Source organism: Danio rerio, chromosome 15, assembly GCF_049306965.1.
Source record: "Danio rerio strain Tuebingen ecotype United States chromosome 15, GRCz12tu, whole genome shotgun sequence".
NCBI classification, from domain to species: Eukaryota; Metazoa; Chordata; class Actinopteri; order Cypriniformes; family Danionidae; genus Danio; species Danio rerio.
The window spans coordinates 43,313,986-43,338,323 of record NC_133190.1 but is presented as its reverse complement, the minus strand read 5'-3'; the positions used below and the strand labels follow the sequence as shown (position 1 = coordinate 43,338,323).

General features: G+C 36.6%; 1 protein-coding gene across 3 annotated transcripts in view; it reads right to left on the bottom strand.

Annotated features, from left to right (window-relative positions):
- fat3a (FAT atypical cadherin 3a) overlaps positions 1-24,338 on the bottom strand; it is a 523,435-nt gene that overhangs the window by 380,680 nt on the left and 118,417 nt on the right. For all 3 annotated transcript variants that reach the window (XM_073923188.1, XM_073923192.1, XM_073923193.1), the window contains one exon: positions 7,883-8,020. The gene's annotated coding sequence lies outside the window, so the exon portion shown is untranslated. The remainder of the gene's footprint in view (positions 1-7,882; positions 8,021-24,338) is intronic.

The following is a 24,338-nucleotide window of genomic DNA, read 5'->3' as shown; positions in this document are numbered from 1 at the left end:
AGATTTGTTTCAAAACTAAATTCAGTTCTAATGTCCAACAAACAAATAAATTAGCAATAATAAAGTGTGGTCAAAAAACAGATATATCGAAACACACATCCTATTGTTATGCACTATAATGTCCAAAACCCGACAGGTGGACAAATCTAAACTTGTTTTTATTAAAACAAATATAAAAATGTATAATAATTAATACTACTAATAAAAAATTGTCATGAAAAAAAATGAAACTCCCAGAAAATTACAGTTGTGCTGGTATAAAAATATCAACATATCACACCATATATGACTTGCTTCTTATTTAGCTGGGTGTATGACTGGGCCCTTAAACTCTATTTTGATTTTTTTGATGCTAATGGTCTAACCTAAGTCAATGATCTATGCTAAGCTAAGCTAAAAGGGCTCCCGCCAGATCTGCAGCAATTGTAAATCTTGAAGTGACTGATAATGAGCCTATTTCCGAAAAAAAAAAAAAAAGTGGAGTGTTCCTTTAAGTTACTTCTTATATATATATATATATATATATATATATATATATATATATATATATATATATATATATATATATATATATATATATATATATATATATATATATATATATGGTGATTTGCTGCAAGTTGGCACTAACAGCACTGAGGCCACAGGATTAATTCCCACGGAAGGAATAATCAGGTAAATTGTGTAACCTGAATGCAACGCAAGACATGTCAGATAAAACTGTCTGCCAAATGTGCAAATGTACTGTCTTAAATGGCTGTCTAATCCCTCCGCAGGTCTCAGGGAAAAAGTCTCATTGTCCTGACAGCGGAGAGTGTGTGTGGTCCAGTCTGGAGGGGTGAAAGAGCAGCAGTTTGCCCTTCTGCTGTCCGTTTGCTATGCCAAGCCCAGACATGGCACCTCACACACAGACAGCAGCTCAGAGCGCAGAGCCAGCTAATGAGGTCAGAGCTTCACACACACTCACACACACAAGGTGCCTAAACACCAGCATGTTCAGCAGGCAGCTGGAACACACATACAGTTAAAGGCAAAATTATTCGCCCTCCTGTGAATTTTATTTTTCCTTTTCAAATATTTCCCAAATAATGTTTAACAGAGCGATGGATTTTTTACAGTATTACCTATACATTTATTTTTTTCTGGAGAAAATCTTATTTGTTTTATTTCAGCTAAAATAAAAAGCAGTTTTTAATTTTCTTAAAACTAAGTTGAAGTCAATATTATTAGCCTTAGAATATTAGTATTACCTCTGTGCAATACATTTTAGAACAAACCATCATTATACAATGACTTGCCTAATTACCCTAACTTGCCTAATTAACCTAATTAAACCTTTAAATGATACTTTAAGGTGAATACTAGTATCTTAAAGAATATCTAGTAAAATATTATTTACTGTTATCATGGCAAAGATAAAACAAATCAGTTATCAGAAATTAGTTATTGAAGAGCCCCTGGAGAAGTAGTTAGTGCTGTCGCCTCACAGCAAGAAGGTCGCTGGGTCGAACCTCGGCTCAGTTGGCATTTCTTTGAGGAGTTTGCATGTTCTCCCTGCGTTCGCGTGGGTTTCCTCCGGGTGCTCTGGTTTCCTCCACAGTGTAAAGACATGCTACAGGTGAATTGGGTAGGCTAAATGGTCTGTAGTGTATGAGTGTATGAGGGTGACAGGCCCAGACGACAGGCGGACCGGAATGTGTAAAAAACGTTGCAAACATATGGACAAGTCTAAATGGAGGACTTGTTCCAAGGAGCCGACCCCGCAACCATACGGGACTAAGGCCAAAGAAGAAGAAGAAGAGTTATTGAAGAGCCCCTATTATGGGTTTTTGAAAATGACCTTCCAGGCAGTGCGTAACACAGCTCTAAGTGAAGTGAAATATCCAGCTAAGGTTTAAATCTGAAAGTGCACCGTGTTTAAACCTATTGACTCAGGACATCGATACAGAACTCAAGCCCCGCCCATTTGTTGCGCGCAGACCCAGGAAAATTGAAACCCCCAGCCACAAACACTTAAGAAAGAAAAAGAGGAAGACTGTAGCAGATCCCGGTTGTCACGGCCACACACGGAAGACAAGGAAGGTAAAACTGGCATTGTAGAGGGTGAGCGATCTCACACACAAACAGTTCAAAGTGTTAGCTCAGTACATTGGTTAAACGACAACATAAGAATAGTCACTTCCCTTAAATAGATGCAACTGCATTTATAGGAGAAGAGTAACATCCACGGAGGAGCACATGAGAGTTCAGTAGAAAAAACGAGAGAGACCATGTGTCGTTGATACCAGCCGCTGACTGAATGAGTGAGGTGAGTATTTATGTGCTGCGTCTGAAACCGTATACTTCCATACTATATAGTATGCTAAAATCAGTATTTGAGCCGAGAAGTATGTCCGAATTCATAGAATTTAAAAATCAGTACGCGAGAAGTACCCGGATGACTTACTACTTCCCGTGAGTTTCTGGAGTGCACATAATGCACGCTGCGCTATCCCATGATGCCCTGCGAGGAAATTCATGAAAGGGAGTAAAGCGATGCAACTGACGCAGGTAGGTCGCGTGACCATGACAAAATGGCGGATGCAGTACGTTCGAATTCCATTCATACTTTTCTAATTCATACTGTATAGAACAAACTTTTCCAACGGCCGAGTAGTATGTTTAAATTCAAATGCAGTACCTACTGAGTAGTAGGCGGTTTCAGACGCAGTCATGGTGTGGGTTCAATTAATCAGGTGAGGGTTCAATTGAGGGTACACATGTACAAGTGTGGTGTGTGATGGAAGGTTGAGGGAGAGAGGTGAAAAGGACTGCAGGTACGTGGCCAGGGTGAGACACGGGTTGAATCATGTCGCGAAGATGCTAAAAAAAATCTAATAATAATAATAATAATAATAATAATAATAATAATAATAATAATAATAATAATAATTATTATTATTATTATATAATCATATTATATAATAGTATTATTATTATCGTGATCATTATTATTATTGTTATTATTTTATTATTATTAAGTAGGATATTGTTTATTTATTTATTTATTTTATTTTTTATAAGTCTACTTTTACAACTTTGACGTATTTAAACACCTGCAGAAATGTTCTAACCACTAGGCCTATGTCATACTAGGCTACAGACCTTTTTTTTTATTAATAATCTATCATAAATTAAAAGCATTACATATGCTATATATTTTCGTTTTCCCAAGCCTTGGAGATGTAACGTAAATTCCGCTTTTAAACAACAGTCACTTAAAGCTTCCGTCACGTGCCACGGCTGCGTTCAAAATGTCAAACGTTTTCAAAGTGCACTAAGAAGTGAGAGCAATTGTAAACATGAAGATCGCTAAAATTGAACTGTAAAAATATTTTAAAAGAAAATCACACCTAAGAGTGATGACTATGGCTTTTTCTTTAATCCTTCCGAGTTTAAATGTTAGAACGTTCTAAATGAATAGGGGGGATAACTGGGAATAGAACACAATCAGGAGCTTTGCTTAACTACAGCTCTGCCTTTTTTATGCACATTTTAGGCCATCACATAAAAAATGCTGAATTGAAACTCCAAGATGTTGATAAATTCTGCATTAAAAATATTACAAGCTCAATTGAGTGAGGTATCTTATAATCGTATAATCTGTGATAGAAAAAAACATTTACAGAATTAATTCATTGATGCTCATCAAAAAAAAAAGTTATGTGATTTTGCTTCAGTTAATGATGTGACTGGAGAAAGGCAAGACTATTAGCTCTCCTGTGAAATATTTATTCTTTCCCAAGTGATGTTTAACCGATCAAGGACATTTTCACAGTATCCCTCGTAATATTCTTTCTTCTCCTGGAGAAAGTCTTACAAGATCATTATTATGAGACTCATTAAGCAACAATTCACTGTAATACAATGACTTGCCTAATTAACATAACCTGCCTAGTTAACCTAATTGAGCTTTTAAATGTCACTGTAAGTGCGACACAGTGGATAGCACTGTCACCACACAGCAAAAAGGTTGCTGGTTCGAGTCCCGGCTGGGCCAGTTGATGTTTCGTGTGTTGAGTTTGCATGTTCTCCCCATGTCTCCCCCGGGTGTTCCAGTTTCCCCCACAGTCCACAGTGAATTGAACAAACTGAATTGGCCCTAGTGTATGTGTGTGTGTAAATGAGTTTCTATGGATGTTTTCTCAGTGACGGGTTGCAGCTGTAAGGGCTTCCGCTGCATAAAACATATGCTGGATAATTTGGCGGTTCATTCTGCTGTTGCGACCCTTGAATAATAAAGAATATAGAAATATAGAAAATAGAAAATTTATGAATAAATGAAAACACTTGGGAAATATATGAACATTTCAGGAGGGCTAATAACACACATAATACGTTGAAACATTTCAAATACAGATTTAGCTTTCTTCCTGTAAAAAAAATAAAATAAAATCCATATCCATAAAGTATACCAAATGTATACTAAATTGGTATCATTTCATTTTGATGGTCCCTTTAACATATTTTGTTGAATTTAAGTTACACTGCATCTACTGTACGTACCAACTAATTCTCAATAAGCAGACTGTTAGGTTGGGCTTAGGGTTAGTGTAAGTCGACATGTACTGTACTTGCAAGTTACTGATAGTCAGTTAAATTGTTGCTGTTGAAAGAGCAGTATCAGCAGATATTAAGAAGACAGTCTACTAATACTCAAATGAGAAGTAATTGGCATGTAGTTGCAATGTAACTTTTAGTCAACAAAATGTGCAATAGGGACCAAAATAAAGTGTTTAAGTGATCAAAAATAAATAATATTTGGAGAAATGCTTATATATCTACATGATGCTACTGTAACTTCTCAAAGGCAAAGGCTCTAATGTTGTTTTGGACCCCATTGACTTTCACAGGATCGTTAATATTCTGCTATTCTGGGATGGAGCAGCAAGCTCAGATCATTTTTATTCAAAGTTCACTGCAGACGGTTATCATTATTATCAGGATCATCGATCCTGGCAAACTGTGTATCATTACAAAAATTCAACACTCCAGTTTTGATACTTAACCACTTGATTTTATGGTGTGGAGGTCATTTCTTAATCTTACTGATAAAATTCAGAATTAATAAAAAATAAACATACTTTTAATTGCATAATTTTAGTTTTGAGGGGTTTGCTATGCTATGTAATATTGAGAAAGTATATTAAAATAGTTATTGGATTGGTTATTTGTTTGGGTTTTTTTAACCCAAGAACCATTGGCATTTTTAGAATCGTTTTACACCAAAAATACCTCGTTATATTTGGAATTGATTTTACAATAGAGGGCATTTCCAAAAAGGCATTTTGTCAGATTCAACTTATTTCCTGGGGCAAATGCATCCCTAAAGTACAGTTAAATAAACCCACATATATAGAGAAACATTCAGCTCTCTTCAGGCTGGCTACTGTTTGTAATGCATTAGTCACAGTGTTAGCATGAATTAGCATTTTTCTAACCCATACCTGCCAACACTCTTGTTTTTTTCTGGGAATCTCCCGTATTTCAGACTCATCTCCCGTCACCCTCCCGTTTTGTTATTTTTCCCGAAAAGCTCCGGTAATTTAATAAAACAGATTTTAATACGATTTTCAACAAACACCCTTAATGTTTTTATGACTTTATTAAGATTTTCATGGTGATTTTACTTTCACCGTCTTATTTAGGGAAACTCCTAAGATAAATAAGTTATTTCTCTGAACATTAGTAATAAACAGGTATAAAATGCTGCGCTTTCCACCTCCTTTATTCAGCCGCAATGATTTCTGGGACTTCTTGAGCTAGTTTTGCATTCAAATCTGCATATGTGCATCCTCGATATCAAGAAAGTATGTCGGAACTTTCCCGTGTCCTCTGTTCTTGCGGTCTTGAGTTTTGGAACTGAACTTTGGGGATTGATGATGACGTTACACGAGAACGCAAGATCGCTGAAGAACGCATGTCGAGAAACAGTCATTGACTAACATTTTGTTGACATAAGTTTCCATGTCTACATCATGAATTGACATGTTAATAGCATCCTTGTCTTTAACACTGTAAACATCTACTTTAACTGATTTATTTTAGCAAAATACTATGTTTTAGCTTAAGGCTAGCATTTCCAAAGACATTTACTATAGTTTACTATATTTGGAACTGATTTTCCAATACAGGGCATCTCCAAAGAGGCATTGTAGCATTTTCTAGCATCTCAGCATATGTGACATTTTCTTGACAAAAATTTCAATTTCTACATCATGAATTGACATACTGCTAGCATGTGTTTAACATACCAAACTTGAACATTAATTCATTTTAGCCTATCCAATCTCACAAGATTAGCATCACTGCTGAAAAATCCATCTTAAGCCAGTCTAAGCTGGTTGTCTGGTTTTATCTGGTTGACCAACCTGGTTTTAGAGAGGTTTTGGCCATTTCCAAGCTGGTTTCTATCTATTTTCAGCCTGGTTTAAGCTGGACACAGCTGGTTTTAGCTGGTCTTCTCCTGGCCTGACCAGCTAAGACCAGGCTGGAAATAGATAGAAACCAGCCTGGAAATGGCCAAAACTGCTCTAAAACCAGGCTGGTCAACCAGCCAACCATGCTGGTTTAAGCTGTTTTTTCAGCAGGGATTTTTTCTAGCATTTTTGGGGACATGTTGTTTGGATGTTGTTATAACATCACACAGTTTAGCATTTTGCTACTATTAATTAGTTTGCTAGTATATTTCCTGCACAATTACATTTTGTTAGCGTGAAATAAATCAACTTAGATTTTGTTGACAAAAATTTTAATTTCTACATCAGGTAGAATTTCTACATTGTGAACTTGCTAGCGTTTAACATAGCAAACATTAACATTAACTGATTCAATTTAGCCAGTTCAGAGTCTTAGAAGATTAGCAAGTGGCTAGCATTTTGGGTACATGTTGCTTAGATGTTGTTGGATGCACAGAGTGCAATAAAACAACGTGTCTAAATGATGAATATACGTCCTCATATGTCGAAAGAATCATGAAGCCATTGGCTAAATTCTCCGTCAGTCAAACTAGGATGTAACTACTGATAAAAGTGCCTGACAGACAGCATATGCAGAATGTCAAAACACTCACTGCTTTGTTTAGATTTTAGTGACTATAACTTTGACTTTTTATTCAGTTTGTGGTCTCATTTTGTTTGTAACACTAAGCTATGACATTAACTTTCCTTTTATTACAAAGATGCCATTTTCAAGCGCAAGTAACATAGTAAACAATGTAAACAACAGGTCTCTGGAAGAAACAATGACGTTACGAAATAGATCACCATTCATAATTCAACACTATTGTGTCGGTGGACTAAATGTGCTTGATGGGATGTTGTTCTGTGGACTCTTACCTTTTAAAATATACTATGATATACAGCAATGAATGCATATTACAATGATATTTACTATATCTAATAAGCAGTATCTAATATCTAATATAAGCAATAAGCTATATCTAATAATGTCTGTACAACTTACAAAAATTAAGCAAATACATTCTTTATAAGCTTCCCATTAGAAAACAACTAGCTATACTGGCTGCTTGAGGGTTGCAGCTTTAGACTGATGTATAGTTTGTCAAGATTACTTGTGTTCTTTTTGATGCAGGCTAATTTGTTCATAAACACTGACATGTGCAAAAACACTGGCTAAGAGGTTGCACATTGCTATCTTGAATGAGCATGTTGCTACAGTGTTTATTTGTATTTTTATAATTATTTTACAACAAAAATTATTTATTAGGGGTTGTGGAACTGCTTTTCCAATAGAGGGCATCCCCAAGGAGATGTTTTGTCAGATTCAACTTATTTCCTGGGACGAATGTGTCCCTAAAGTATAGTTAAATAAACCCACATACACACAGGAACACTCAGCTCTCTTCAGGCTTGCTGTTGTTTCAGACTGTACACGAAGCACCTGCAGGCTTTTCTCCAGGACTCCCTCTGAGTTTCTCCATCTCTTTCTTTCTCTCCTGCTTTTTTATATCCCGTCGTGTCTAAATGAGGAAAAAAGGGAACAAAATCAGCCTCTCATTCCCATTAAAGCATTCAGTAATTACTCCGCTCCAGGTTTTCCACTTCACTTCTTTTTCACTCTCAGACCCCCATGGACCCGTCTGCATACTTAGTAGAATTTTCTAGAGATTCTGAACGTCTGTTGTTCTAACCCTTACTTGAATGCTTGTTTATTAAATAATTTGTGCTAATTTGAGGATCCTTCCAGCCACCGTGAGGGTATTCCCAGCATGGCTTAATTGCATAACTGGCACATTTCATTTTTAAAGATATAGTTCACCCAAAAGTCACCCAAATCTGCTTTGCCAAGGCTGTGGATTAAAGCTAATGATGTTGTAAATAATGTTCTGATTCTTGCACAGACCTTTCATTTCAATTCATAAGACCCTTATGTATCATTTCAAGCCATGTGCATAGCCTTTATGTGTGTAATTTATTCATGTATATATGCAAATCCTATGAATCACCAAAGGTAACGGATGTGAGTTCTTTGCTCTTCATTTTCTATAAGCAGAGCTAACAAACCTGTATTTAGCTCATGCATTTTCTTGTATTTTATCAAAAGTCAGTACAACACCATCTTGTGCCAACAAAAATGACTTGAACGCACTTCACGTCCTTACTACAACACATTAGCTTGTACAACACATTAGCTTTTAAGTAGGAACGTCCAAGAATGACTTACACCTTGAACTGAGACGTGACAAGATTTCAGCAACAAACCATTTGGCAGTCTGCACAAAACGTGCCATGACAGAAACATTTAAATACCAACGAACACACTCCCAATGAAAACATTAAGTCTTTTAATCGGATTATTACATAGTAAACATCTTAAACATCATTAATAGGCTACTGATTAGTGTTGGTTTGCACTCAGTTCTGACTTTCATTTTTCAAACCATCTGCTAGCTATATCAAGATCTGAAGTGAACTATTTGCTATGGCATTAAATGTTAAATAAAATGGCATTCAAACTCACTTTGGGAGCATTTAACACTGAATAAAGCACATAATCGGTACCTGAGGTTATCATTGTAATAGTAGTATACTGTATGCTGTTGTTCTGCTGTGACATTGTGAAAATAGAAAGCATTTCTAAAATAGACATTTCATGTGTTGCTGTTGCTGTTGTTAGGACAAAAACGTATTGTATCATGAACAGATAGCCTTTATAGCGGCGCTACGTCATGTTAAATGTCTTAATGTGCACTCACATTTCTTAAACGAACAGGAAAACGCGCCTGGGCACAGTTCGGATAGCATAGCACGTGTCGTGGCAGCATATTTTCATTCAGGATGTTTTAATGGAATTATATACTGCATGGCGAACAGAGAAAAACCTCCGCATTTAGGGACTCGCGTGATCCTTTAAGGTAATCAAAAATCCCTGCTTACATGGTAGACCAGGGGTGCTCAATCCTGTTCTTGGAGATCTACCTTCTTGTAGATTTCAGTTGCTACCCATATCAAACACACCTGCCTGTAATTATCAAGTGGTGTTCAGGTCCTAATTGGTCCAGGTGTGTTTGATATGGGTAGCAACTGAAATCTGCATGAAGGTAGATCTCCAGGAACAGGATTGAGCACCCCTGTGGTAGACTCTTAATCAGTATTATCTTAATCATAAGAGCGGAGAATTGGTGTCCATGTCAATGTACTCAGTGAAAGTGGCAGATGAAGTTGCAAGCTGTCAAAGACAGCCCCATTATTTGCCTTTAAGGAATCTCTTGCTCACTGCATGCGCTGTACTGCGCATGTTGTGTGTGTGTGTGTGTGTGTGTGTGTGTGTTTGTAGTCAACTTAGAAATTTTTGTTTGTTATTGGCATTGATTGTTGAAATTCAAATCGCACTTACATACCTGTGTTTTTATTTCTGTAATAAATTCGGCATTTTGTGATTAATCATGATTAATTACAAAAAAAAAGTGTGATTATGTTAATTATTTTAATCAATTGACAGCCCTAGTATATATATATATATATATATATATATATATATATATATATATATATATATATATATATATGTATGTATATTAGGGGTGTCACGATTTAGATTTTTAATCGAAATTTATGCTCAATTTCGATTATCGAATCAAAAAATAGAATCGTCAATGCTGCCGTGCCCCCAAGCGGGAAAATAACAGGCTTATTGAAGTGCCTGAGACCCGTCGACAGAACTTAAACCCTCTCCTCTTTCAATGAAGTCGCCGGTGTATAAGCATTTTGGATTTCCAGTGAGTTATGTTGACAATGTTCGTGTTGTCGACAAAAAAACATAGTTTTACAAGCTCTGCTATGTACGTATTACGTACGGTTCGTCCGATAGACAACACCGGCATCGCGATCCTCCGCCTGCCCTCGTTGCAAATCCGCTCGCGAAAAGTACACACTCAGGCCCTGTTTACACTGTCTTTGTTTTTAAATGGCATTTTAGAACGACAACGATTTGACATCCACAGTGGCGTGTAGCATTTCTAAGCAGCCCTCCTTCCTCTCTACCTCTAAAAATGCACATCACGTGACCACACAGACACAGACGCACACACAGCGGGTCCAGGCAGTCAGTGGACTGCTTCAATCTTTCACTCACTTGTACTTAGTCATTTTAGTGAACACCACAGATACTGTTGGCTGGTTCCTGTTGGTTGCGCGTCTTTTTTACCGACGCCATTATAACGACACAGATCAATGCCTATTCCCGAGTCCCACAGAAAAAAAGTGATTGACAGGTGGTAATTATGTGTGTAACTTGCCTTTATGCATTTACTGTATGATTTGTTTATGGGTAAAACAAAGACCAAGCAGGTCAGGTAGTTTAAACGGTAGGCTACAAATAATTAATTGGTCATTAATTAATTAATTATTCATAATCGAAAATCGAATCGAATCGTGCCTTTAGAATCGAAAATGTAATCGAATCGAGGATTTGGAGGATCATGACACCCTTAATATATATATATATATATATATATATATATATATATATATATATATATATATATATATATATATATATATATATATTAGGGTTGGGCATCTAAGCTATAATGCCGATCCGATACGCATCTCGATACAAAGAATACGATCCGATATATTAGCGATACATTTGTGACATATTGCGATGCAACACGATACGATTTACACCCATATCACGATACAATGCGATATTTCAGCACTAACTAATTAGATCAAGTTTATGAGATGATGTAAGAAAGGATGCTGTGCCATTGAATGAGTTTGATTATTTATTAACAAAGCAAAACCAAGACTTTTTTTTACAAACTGGCTTTTCTCTCAGAGCCAGAGTGTCAGTTTACAGTAGAGGGCCATTTTAGAACCTATAGCACATATTATTTAAAGATTTTCAAGATAAACAGAATGTATAAGTGCAATATATATTATAAATGTATATATTTGCACTCTTTCAACATAAAGGTTTACCATTGCACAACAAGAATTGTGATTTAACCTTTCAACTATGAAAACAAGTTTTACAAAGATATATTGTGCCACTGAATATTCAAAACTTAAGGTCGTGAACTAGCAGTGTTATGCTGCTTTGAAACATCACTGTCACTTTAAACAACAGGCTAATAAAAATATAAATAAATAAAAATTAACAGGAGGTGTTTAAAACCTTCGTTCTCCGTGACACTAGGCTGAATATCTTTGCAGATGAACAATGCAATAGCATTCGTTATTGGTGTAGAGCGAGCAGAACTGTTGCGCATGGAGAAAACTTTCAATGCTTTTCTCACCACTTTTGGAGCTGGTAGCTACAGTTGAAACAGAGCAGGAAGCAGGGGATGCAGGAACACTGGAAGATGCTTCCACAACACCGAGGCGCCGCTTCAAGTGAGATATCAGATTAGTCGTACTGCCCGTGTATTTTTCAGATGCGTGGCACATTTTGCAAATTGCATCTGTCCTAAAAAGTCGTCCATCTTTTTTGCAAAATCCATAATGTTGCCATACTTTAGATTTAAAACTCAGTGGGGAATAAAATGTTTGTTTTGCTTCTCGCGCTTTCTGAGGGCGCTCCACTAGCTTCATCCGCACACCTGATACACTGAGTTGTAGTGTAAGTTTACACATCCGCAAGTCCGTTGCTAAGGCTTACTTTATGTAGGCCGATTAAATTATGCGCCAAAAACAGGTTGACAACACTTGCTAATAAATAAAAAATACATTCTATATTAAAAATATAAGCTGTATCTTGGAAAAACGATGCATCTCGCAAAAACCGATGCATCTCGATTTGCTTCCAAAATTTCATTCTTCCTCTGCTGCTCTACCGATGCACTCGCATCGTGCACGCGCATGACCGCGTATCGATACATATCGGTTAATCTTCCCATCCCTAATATATATATATATATATATATATATATATATATATATATATATATACTTAAAAGTTGTTGAATTTGTATTATGATAATTTAGTCTCATTTACACGTATAGGAGCCTCAAGAACTAAAAACATACTTTTACATTTTTCAGAAATTGCGTCTGAAAGGTTAAGGCATAATCTACATTTTTTTCAGTCTGTTTTAATAATTTGAACATAATCTTGACTTTGCTAGTGCAAGTCTTCTACATCAAACCATCAGCAAACAAAATCAGATGCTCTCAGTTTAGATTTGCTCCTGGGTCTCTTCATCGCCTACATTTCACAAAATATTTCAAGCATGAGAAAAGCTGCATAATTTATATGTTAAAGTGCTAACGGAGTGATCTAGGAGTGACAGACAACACAGATGCTCTGACTAAGAAAAAAAAATCAACTCCTCGCTGTAGGCCAAATTACTTATCTCCATGCTCTACCTCCATGACATACGCTCGCATGCTTTGCGAATCTTCAACTGTACCCTTTGAGGCATCAGATGTGTCCTTCCTCTCGCTCTTTCTCCTTCACACGGGTCTCCCATCCCCCCGTATCTTGCTCTATCCATTTCAATATCAGGCTGACCCCTCTTAACCTCAACACCCTCCTCCTCCTCTGTCTTGTTCGCTCTCTTTCATCCCATGAGATCTGAATTGCGTGCACATCAGGCTTTCTGGAAGCGAAATGTCTTCTTCACATTCGTTGTCAGCATTATGGGTAATGGAATCCGCGCACTGCTTTTCCATACCATATTTCATTTCATACTTCACACCCTCAAATCTCAGCCCTTCACTCCCTGAGTGTGGTCATGCATTCAGTGTCTGTATAAGAGCCTATGTGTATAGGACGGTTGTGCAAAAGTTTGGTGTAAAACAACAATGACGCTAGTTTTTTAGCAATGCAATGGATTGACCAACGTAAACATGTTTACAATGTTACTTTTTTTTGTCTTAAAACTTTTGTCTTAAAAATTGACACTAATCAGCTCAACTGTATTCAACATTGATAACGTTTAAGTAACGAGTCAGCATATTATGAAGGTTTCTGAAGGACAGCAATGCATTTTGTCACTGTATTAGCATGATGTTACTTTTTTTTGTCTTAAAACTTTTGTCTTAAAAATTGACACTAATCAGCTCAACTGTATTCAACATTGATAACGTTTAAGTAACGAGTCAGCATATTATGAAGGTTTCTGAAGGACAGCAATGCATTTTGTCACTGTATTAGCATGAATTAGCATTTTGCTAACCTGTTTCTAGAATGTTTACCATTTAGCTAACATTTATTAACATTTTGCTAGTATACTTAACACAGGGTAATATATTTTGCTACTATTCAGCAGCACTTTAGCTTATTTTCTGTGCATTTTGTTAGCATGAAATAACATGTCCATGTCATCTACATCATGATTCAAGCTAGCAAAATGTAAATGTAATTAGCATGTCAGCATATTTACTGCACATTTATGTTTTGCTAACATGAAATAACATGCCATCTACTTCATGAACTGACGTTATTTCATGCTAGCTAAATGTAAATGTCATTAGCATGTTAGCATATTTCCTGCACATTTACGTTTTGCTAACATGAAATAACGTAATGATTGCATGCCATCTATATAATGAATCGACATTATTTCATGTTAGCAAAATTTACATTTTATTAGCTTGTTTGCATATTTCCTGCACATTTACATTTTGCTAAGATAAAATAGCATGGCATGAAATAACATGTCACCTACATCATGAATTGACATGTCTTTTCATGCTAGCTAAATTTATATTTAATTAGCATGTTACTATATTTCCTGCACATGTATGTTTTGCTAACATGAAATAACATGCCATAAAAAACATGCTATCAATGTCACGAATTGAAATTTTATTTCATACTAGCAAAATGTAAATGTATTTAGCATCTTAGCATATTTCAGGCACATTTACATTTGCTAACATGAAATAACATGTCATGAAATAAAGTCATCTGCTTCATGAATTAACGTAATTTCATGTTAGTAAAATGTAAATGCAATTAGCATGTTAGCACACTTCCCACACACATTTACATTTTGCTAACATGAAATAACATGTCATGAAATAGCATGACATCTACATCATCAATTGACATGTTATTTCATTTTAGCAAAATGCTAATCAAATTAGCGTGTTAGAATATTTCCTGCACATTCAGTTTTGCTAACATGAAATAACATGTCATATACTTCATGAACTGACATGTTATTTCATGCAAGCAAAATTTAAATTAAATTAGCATGTTAGCATATTTCCTGCACATTTACGTTTTGCTGACATAAAATAACATGTCATCTACTTTATGAACTGATATGTTATTTCATGCTAGCTAAATGTAAATTTAATTAGCACATTTATGTTTTGCTAGCATGAAATAAAATGTCATGAAATAACATGGCATGTATATCATGAATTGATGTTATTTCATGCTAGCAAAATGTGAATTTTCCCCCAGAGATGGGTTGCGGCTGGAAGGGAATCCGCTGCGTAAAAACTTGCTGGATAAGTTGGCGGTTAATTCCGCTGTGGCGACCCCAGATTAATAAAGGGACTAAGCCGACAAGAAAATGAATGAATGAATGAAAATGTGAATTTAATTAGCATGTTAGCATATTTCCTGCACATTTACATTTTGCTAGCATGAAATAACATGTCATCTACTTTATGAACTGACATGTTATTTCATGCTAGCTAAATGTAAATGTCATTAGCATGTTAAATGTTAGCCTATTTCCTGCACATTTACATTTTGCTAGCATGAAATAACATGTCATCTACTTTTTGAACTGACATGTTATTTCATGCTAGCTAAATGTAAATGTCATTAGCATGTTAAATGTTAGCATATTTCCTGCACATTTACGTTTTGCTAGCATGAAATAACATGTCATCCACACCATGAATTGACATGTTGCTACCATTTTTTAAACTTTGTAAACATTAAAATTAACTGATTCGATTTAGCATGTTCAGAATCTTACAAGATTAGCATGTTTTAAGCTAGTGGCCAGCATCTTTGGAGACCCAAAGTTACTGTTGCTTGATGTTGTTTTAACATGATTTGCACATTGCTACTTTGAATGAGAATGTTGTGATCAAGTTTACTACAATGCTAGTATGCATTTTTTGCTAGCATAATTAAATGAGCTGTTAGCTCCTTAGCTGCATACTAGACTTTTTAAGTGATGGATAGCTAGATAGCTGGTATGGACAGATACACCATAGGTCTGATCAGATAGAAAATAAATGAAGCATAATTGAGATTAGCCTGAGGGTCGCTGCTTTGCTGGTCAAATACTGCATCAAATCTCTAGACAGAGACATTTAGAAATACACTCTCAAGAAGAAAAAGAATAAAGCTTAAGTAGTAGACTTGAGCCAACATAATATTTCAGTTATACTGTACACTAAAAGCCTTACTAAGCCCACATTCTGAAAGGCAGAGCGAAAGCAGATCATTAGATAGAAACGTAATGAAAACTGAAGTTCTCTTTTAGGCTTTATCTTATGTCATTCCCACGCAAACCATCTGTGAAAACCTCTGATTAATGACATTCACAGTTCATTCCTACCACAATGCAGATAGGGTTTCGTAAATGTGATCCATCTACTCCCCTAAATGAGATTTCACTCAGTCAAATGTGATAATGATCAATTGCAGACTCTTTAATAGTCAATGAAGTAACCCAGAAATCAATTTCCAGAATCAGCTACTGTAGAGAGTCAAGCAGAAAGTCAAGAGATTAAAAAAAAAAAAAACAGACAAAGCACATTCATCCGATGCCTTGTTTACAACTGATGCATTTTTGATTATCGGACCACAAGTATACAAGATACCAAGGGTGTTTTTAAACAATCTAGGCACAATTCTAAAACGCTTGGTGCAAAAGAACTAAGGGCGTGTCTGAATCCACTCTAGTTTTTTTTTTTTACTTTGTTCATGAAATAATTCTGAAAATTGACACTAATAAGCTCAACTGTATTCAACATTAATAAAGTTTGAGTAAAGAGTCAGCATTTTATAATGGTTTCTGAAGGATGTACATGCATTTTGTCACTGTGTTAGCATGAATTAGCATTTTGCTAACCTGTTTCTAACATACCATTTAGCTAACATTTATTGACATTTTTCAGTGTTGGGCCGTAGCGTCGCTATTCTCAGTAGTGTGGCGGTTGCATCGCTACTTTCTAAATCAAATAGCTTTTAAATAGCAAAGCTATTTTATTAGTCAAGTAGTGCAGTAGCGTCCAAACAAGCTGCTTTTACCGATCGCGGATCAATAAGTGACGGCACCGACATTCACGGAGCTGTGAGGCCGGTGTCTAACCAATGAAAGTAAATCCATATGATAGCGAGTGATGATTTCTTCTTCTTCCTGTTTTAAAATGTTCCACAACAAAGTTTTTGGTGCGTTACTGCCACTTCTGGCAACTGAAACTTGCTCGATGGAAAGATGACTGAGAGAGAGGAGGTATTTCTGAAGCAGGATTCCTTGTGACCATACCTCGAGAAGTACATGTTAAAATGCAATAACTTTATTTCTGATGCTGTGCTCAAAAATACTAATTTAATATATTATTTTAATTGTGTAACACCTGGTTTTATTGGATTTTTTTAGCTTAAGCTGTTATATACTATAATGTGTTTCTGTTTAGTACAGCATAATATTTGCTGTGTATAATTGAACTGAACAATTATGCCTCATATGGTTTATTGACAGTTTTATTGATCACTACGACAAGATTGATTTGGATTTAAGTTGCTTCGATTTAATAATGAATATTGTAAAAATAGCTTAGATGTAGCTAAGCTACTTTTGCCATGTAGCTTTTAGCCTAGTTGGCTACATTTCCAAGAGGGTAGCTTTAAGTGTAGCCAAGCTACATTTTAAGTAGAGTAGCTAATAGCTTACATTTTTTAGCTACATTTTTTTTACATAGCTTGCCTAACACTGTTTGCTAGTATACTTAAAACTTGGTTAATATTTTTTAGCCTTTTCTTACTATTCATTAGCACTTAAGCTCTCTTTCTGTACATTTTCTTAGCATGAAATAACATGCCATCTACATCATGATTTGACATGTTCATGCTAGCAAAACGTAAATGTAATCAGCATGTTAGCATATTTTCTCTACATTTAAGTTTTGCTAACATGGCATAACACGTCATGAAATAATCTACAGTCCATTATGAGTTGAAATGTTATTTCATGTTAGCAAAATGTCAATTTAATGATAATTTTAGCATATTTTAAGCACATTTACATTTAGTTAGAATGACATAATATGCCATGATATAACATGCCATCACCGGTCACTTTATTAGGTACACCTTACTATTAACAGGTTGGACCCCCTTTTGCCTTCAGAACAGCCTTACTATTTCGTGTCATAGATTCAAAAAGGTACTGAAAATATTCCTCAGATATTTTGGTCCATATTGACATGATAGCATCACACATTTGCTGCAGATTTGTCTACTGCACATACATGTATCTCCCGCTCCACCACATCACAAAGGTACTCTGTTTGATTGAGGTCTGGTGAATTCGGAGGCCATTTGAGTACAGTGAACTCATTATCATGTTAAGATCATTAGAAATAATAGACCAGCACACTAATGACTGCAAAACGTGAAAATGACAGTTGCGCTGTTCTCAAAATAGCAACAAATCGCACCAAACACGTCTTGCACTTTATTGTGCCGTGTGTATGATAGGGCCCCTAGTGTTTAATCCAAATTGTTTGTCCACTTTCTTTTAGAAGAGGAGCTAGGTGTGTGTTTGTGCTTTTTTTTAATATGTTGATGTCCTATTGTGAACTAATCTCACACCATTTTACATATTAACACAAAAGACGACAATGAAAAACAATAGAAACAGCTGCAGACTGTTTTTCTCTAACAGCAATGCAGAAGTCAGGGTTTGTGTTAGAATCAGGGCTAATAAAAGAACATGCTTTTTTAGCCTTCAAACCAAACTTACGATTTCAGACAGCAAAAGATTGAATCCTGTCTAGCTATTGTGCTTTACACCTCCTGTAATGTTTAAGAATCAGGCCTGTAGGTGGAGAGTAGGTGATCCTTTGTGGCTGTATGAATGCAAGCGAGCACATGAGCATTTACAATGCAAATTAATGTGTTTTCAACTAGCTCTGGAAATGGTAAGAAGTGGACAAGCTTAAAATGCTTAAAGGGATAGTTAACGGACAATTTACTCACCTGCAAACCATTTAATATAGGTGCCTTTTTTGGTAGAACAGTCTAGCAGAGCTCAAACTGTTAACTTTGTGATTAAAAAAAAACACATGTATTCAAAACATAATTATATACTACAAGCATCTCATCGCATAATGATGTAAATGTAAAGGAGGCCAGCTAGTAAGTGCTGTACAGGTAAACCTCACTCCTCTGACCTCTAAAGTTGCTCTAGCAACAGACGATAGAGGCCATGGTCTTAAGCCTCCTTGTTAGAGCAACCGACTCCCATGCGGAAGGTTGCGGGTTCGATACCAGCTCGGAGCGGGTTGGGTGAGTAGGACAGGCGGGGTTCCATTGGTGCCGTGACCTGGATGGGAGTGAGGTTTAGGGGGGTGAGTGTAACGGAGGCCAGCTAGTAAGTGCTGTACAGGTAAACTTCACTCCTCTGACCTCCAAAGTTGCTCTAGCAACAAACGCTAAAGGCCATGGTCTTTAGCCTCCTCCCATGCGAAAGGTTGCCGGTTCGATACCAGCTCGGAGCAAGTTGGGTTGCGCATGATCGGCGGGTTTAAATAAATGTTCGGGTATCCTCACCACAGACACCTGGAGAGGGTTCTGGCTGCAGAATTGGTGCAGATGCATTCCATACTTTTTAATGCCCACACCCAACCCCTAACCCTCACAGTGACGTCACTAGCACCATTGAGTGCATTGTGTCCGACATTGCATCTCTGAGTGATGCAATCTTAGCTCGCATCATCAAGGATGCATCCAGATACTATTGTGTAGCTGTGAAAACAAAGTGGTAGTGTGTATGTACTCTGAGCTGTTTGCCCTGAATGTGAAGAACAGATAAAGTTGTAAATAATAGTTAAGTATTTTGCACAGAGCAATCATTTCGATTCACAAGACCTCAGTGCATACTTGGAGTGTTTATAAGAAGGTGTCTGGTGCATATGGAGAGGAAAGTGTACATCTCTTGCAGGTGGTTTTTCATGCCCACTCACCCACGTGAAGCACACTCAGTATTGCACAATGTATTCCAGAAACATGGAGTGTTAATGAGAAAGTTTCTGGTGAATATGGAGAGGAAAGAAAGTGTATCCTACAGGTGGTTTCAAGCCCACTCACCTGTGTGGAGCACACTCCTAATGGCACAATGTTTTCAGGAAACATGAGGAGCTCTGTTTTGACGATCCAGACGTAAAGTGCAAAGCGCAGGGCGCAAAACCATTAAGGGCGCGTCAGAATCCACTTTTTCTATTTTAAGGACGGAAAAAAACGCATTGTTCCGTGGCGCATGGTCTAACAGGGTTGAGCTTATCCTCTTAATGAGTTATAGGTGTGTTTTGAGAATAAACCAATCAGAGTTTCATCTCCCATTCCCTTTAATAGTCAAATGTGTCGAGCCATGGCACATTTGCTATTTGCATGATGGACTTTGTAAGTGGACATACTGAACACGTCACCAGAGAAAAAACAGCTAAACAGAGAATCTACAGCATGAGAATGACGGATGAGCCTCCTCTTTCTTTACTTTCACTCTCACTCACGTGGATAGGGAAACGTGTTGTATGCACAAAGATCCATTAACCTATACATAATTAATTTTCATTTATTAAGCGCAAAAAAATTGTTTCAAAATGATTATTATTAAATTCAGTTCTAATTTCCAGCAAACAAATAAATGAACAATAATAACGAAGTGCGTTCAAAAAAACTGAGGTATTTCCAAATACACATGCTATGCCCCAATATGGTCTAAAACCTGACAGCTGGGCAAATCTAAGCTTGTTTTTAATAAAACAAATATAAATATGCATATAATAAATAATACTGCCAATATTAATAACATTATAGAAAAGCTAATTGTCATAAATAAACAAAAAAAAAAAAGCCCCGTGAGATGAAGTCATGGAGGCAGTGGTTTTTACATTTATGTAGGCTAGAAAATAATAACTTTTGTAATATTTTAATCCTTTAATTCTTTTTTATTTTTAAAAATATTTGCGTATTGCTGTACATCCTGTGTGTATTAGGCAATGTTTAAGCAGGGCACTCAACTAACGCGCTCTGCGCTGGACTTTAGACCAGTTTTTAGTTATAGTTTTTCAAAATAGCAACGCGCCACAATGCACCTTAACACGCCTCCTTTTTTAGCCCAAACTGCATATGGGCGCACATGAGCGCAAATGCATTTGCTATTTAAACAGCGTGCTGCAAAACGTCAAAACGACTCTTGCGTCAAGCTGAAACTAGCAAATAACAATTGTGTTGCGCCTTGCGCCGCATTGCGCCGGGTGTATGATAGGGCCCGAAGTGTTTATAAGAAAGTGTTTGGTGAATATGGAGAGGAAAGAGAGTGTCTCCAGCAGGCAGTTTGTCAAGCCCACTCACCTGTGTGGAGCAGACTCAGAATTGCACAATGTTTTCCAGAAATATGGAGGGTTTATAAGAAAGTGTCTGGTGCACATGAAGAGGATAATAATTTTTTTTTCACTCTTTTGGGGACTTTTTTCTTCTGGTATTTACTTTGTTTAAAAACAATAATAAATAAATAAATAAATAGTGCTCATCTGCTTAGCCAGCTATGGAGAAACTGGCAGCCATGCAACAGATGACAACTTTACGCACACATGCTCTACCGGTCCAGCATGTCTCCAAGAATTCTTTGCCAAGAACAGTTTGTAATAGTTCATAACAGGCACACATGGAACCGTACCTGACTGTACTTTATATAGAACTGTTTGGCTTGTAGGTGGAAAAGTGGTCTCTACTAAAATCAAACTTTAATTTTTGGCTGAACTATCATTTTAGACCTCATTTACATATGCATTTTCTGATCAGGCTGACAAAATTCCTTAGTACCAGGTGCAAACATAATCCTAAACAGAAAGGTGTCTCAAATCAAGCATACAAAAAGTGGTAAACTGCTATCAACCATTGCCCCTCGCACACTAGACGGAAGTATTGTTATGGTTCTCCTTCTGCAGTTTTATTTCATGCACATTGTCATTCTTGAGGATTCAATTTTGCATCAGCAGTGAAGTAGCATCTTTTAGTGTGCAGCAGAAGTATGTGGATTGTGATTCGAAAGTTTGAAGCCTCGCTTTTTAGCTCCTGCACTTTCCTGTTCTAATGGCCAGTCAAACACTCCTCGCACAAGCTCAGCGCGACACTATCAGATGGGCTCTTCAGAAGTGTGTGTGTGTGTGTGTGTTGAGAGGTCCCCAGGGAAGATGATAGCAGCCTCTTAAGTGAATGGCTTTTCTGATGGCGGAAGTGTTCGATAACTCTCCACAAGCCAAAAATCTCTGCATCTCCCATCACCGAGACACAAGCAGCCAAGAGAGGAAAATATACTTTAATATACAGTATAGCGTTTCTCCGCTGTTGTGCTGAAAATTTACAGACATTTGATGCAGATTTGCTTACAGCAGTGCATTTGGGACCACTATAAAAAGAGGTTTCAAGCATCTATTTGTTTTGTTGTTGTTTTTTTTATGTGACTGTTATCCATTTTTACCACCTACTACAATATGATTGAAGATGACAATAGTTTATATAGCCAAAAATCTAATCTTGTCAGGTATAAAATAATCAATGTTGCCAGCTTAAAGACGATTCTCAAGTGGAGAATGAAGTCACATGCATTGCATAACAGAGTGTAAAAATCTTGATGGTTTTGTGGGTCTCGTCTATTAAATCTGATCTTTATTTTGTATTTTCTATTAGATTTGAGTCAGGTAATTTGTGTAGGCTATTTCACTGATTGATTTGGTCCCACTTTAAATTAAGTGTCCTTAACTACTATGTACTTGCATCAAAAAATAAACACAATGTACTTGATGTGTTCATAATGTATTTGAGAACACTTGTGGTGCTCTTGAGTTGGGATAGGGGTTGGGTTATGGACAGGTTTGGTGGTATGGGTAGGTTTAAGGGTGGGTTAAGGTGTAAGGGATGGTCAACAGTATATTTACAAATGCAATTACAGAAGTTAATTACAGATGTAACTACATACTGGTATTTAATCAAGCATAAGTAAACAATAAACACATGTATTTACACAATAAGTACATTGTAACAAACTATTAATTCCTGTGTACATATTAGTTAAGGCCACTTAATATAAAGTGGGACCCTTGATTTTCTTTCTCTGAAAGCATTTGAGAGTTTCCTTGGCTGTGTTTTAGATCATTGTCTTGGTGACGCATCCTCTCTGGTGTCATCTTCATCATCCTGGCAATGTAGATGGACTGAAGCAGCTAATATTAATTTATAATGACGAATGGTAGAGGGTTGCTGAAGAACTACTGAGAGATTTCAGCTGCTGTCTGGCCTTTCACTGCCTTTTTACGTAATTTTTTTTTAAATCAAAGTTTTTTGACTCATTAAAGTAGACTTTACCAGTCTTTGTAAGCGAATAAAACAACTTTTAGGACTTTTATTTAATGCAGAGATCAAAATGGGGCGTCTTGTTGACCTATTTTTAGGAAGTTTTATGCCAAAAGAAATGTATAATATTTTTGCCATGTCCGTATACAACCCAAGGCATGTTAATTGCCTAGACAACTATTTCATTCTACATTCTGACACGCTAATAACAAATCAAGAGTGACATGCACCAGCATATCCTTGTAAAAATATTTGTCAAACATAAATAAAGCAGGTTATTAAAGTAATATATGATTTCAGAATTTTACATTTGATATACTATCAATTTCAGAGTGAAAATAGTTTTTTTGTCACTTAACTTATTTAAAGGGATATTAACTTTAATGCTTCTTTATTTATCCAGACCCAAAAAAATGAAACTTAACCAAAACAGGAAAGAATATAACAATCAACAATGGTGTGTTTTCTGAGTTGGTCATACAAATAATGTTATAAATAACTAGGTAACGAGCTTCCAGCATTTATTCCGTTATTTTAGGATTTATTATGCTGATTTACAGTTTGAATATATTTAAACATTCAACACTTTTAAATATAAAAGTTCCTTATTGACATTTATCGTTCCATAAACCTTTTCATTCCATAGAAGGTTCTTAAGATAAAAATAAAATATATAAGTTCCCAAAAAATACGACATGGTAGCTCAGTGGGTAGCTCTTTCATATCAAGTGGGCATCAAGTAGGTCATTGGTTCGAGTCCCAGCTGGGCCAGTTGGCATTTCTGTGTGGAGTTTGCATGTTCTCCCTGTGTTCACGTGTTTGTTTTTTCTGAGAGCTTCTGTTTCCCCCACAGTCCAAAGACATGCGCTATAGGTGAATTGAAGAAACTAAGTTGGCCGTAGTGTATGAGTGTGCATGTGACAGTGTATGGGTGTCCCAGTAATGGGTTGCAGCTGGAAGGGCATCCATAGTGTTCTGCTGTTGCGACCTCTGATGAATAAAAGGACTAAGCCGAAGGAAATTGAAGCAATGAATGAAAGTTCCCAAAAAACAAAGTTCTTTCAGAACACAACTACAGTCTAAAGCCTCATTCACACTATAAGCGGTTTGCAGCAGCAAAGCGACAAGCGACCGTTCATTTCAACAGAGAGTGGGCGACTTCCGGCAGCCTCCGTCTACGCAAACGAGAGCGAACGTTGGTGACCAGGTGGGAGTGTCGGGCAACGCGACAAAGTCGTGAGAACCCTTCAACTTTATGCAAATTAAGAGCGACT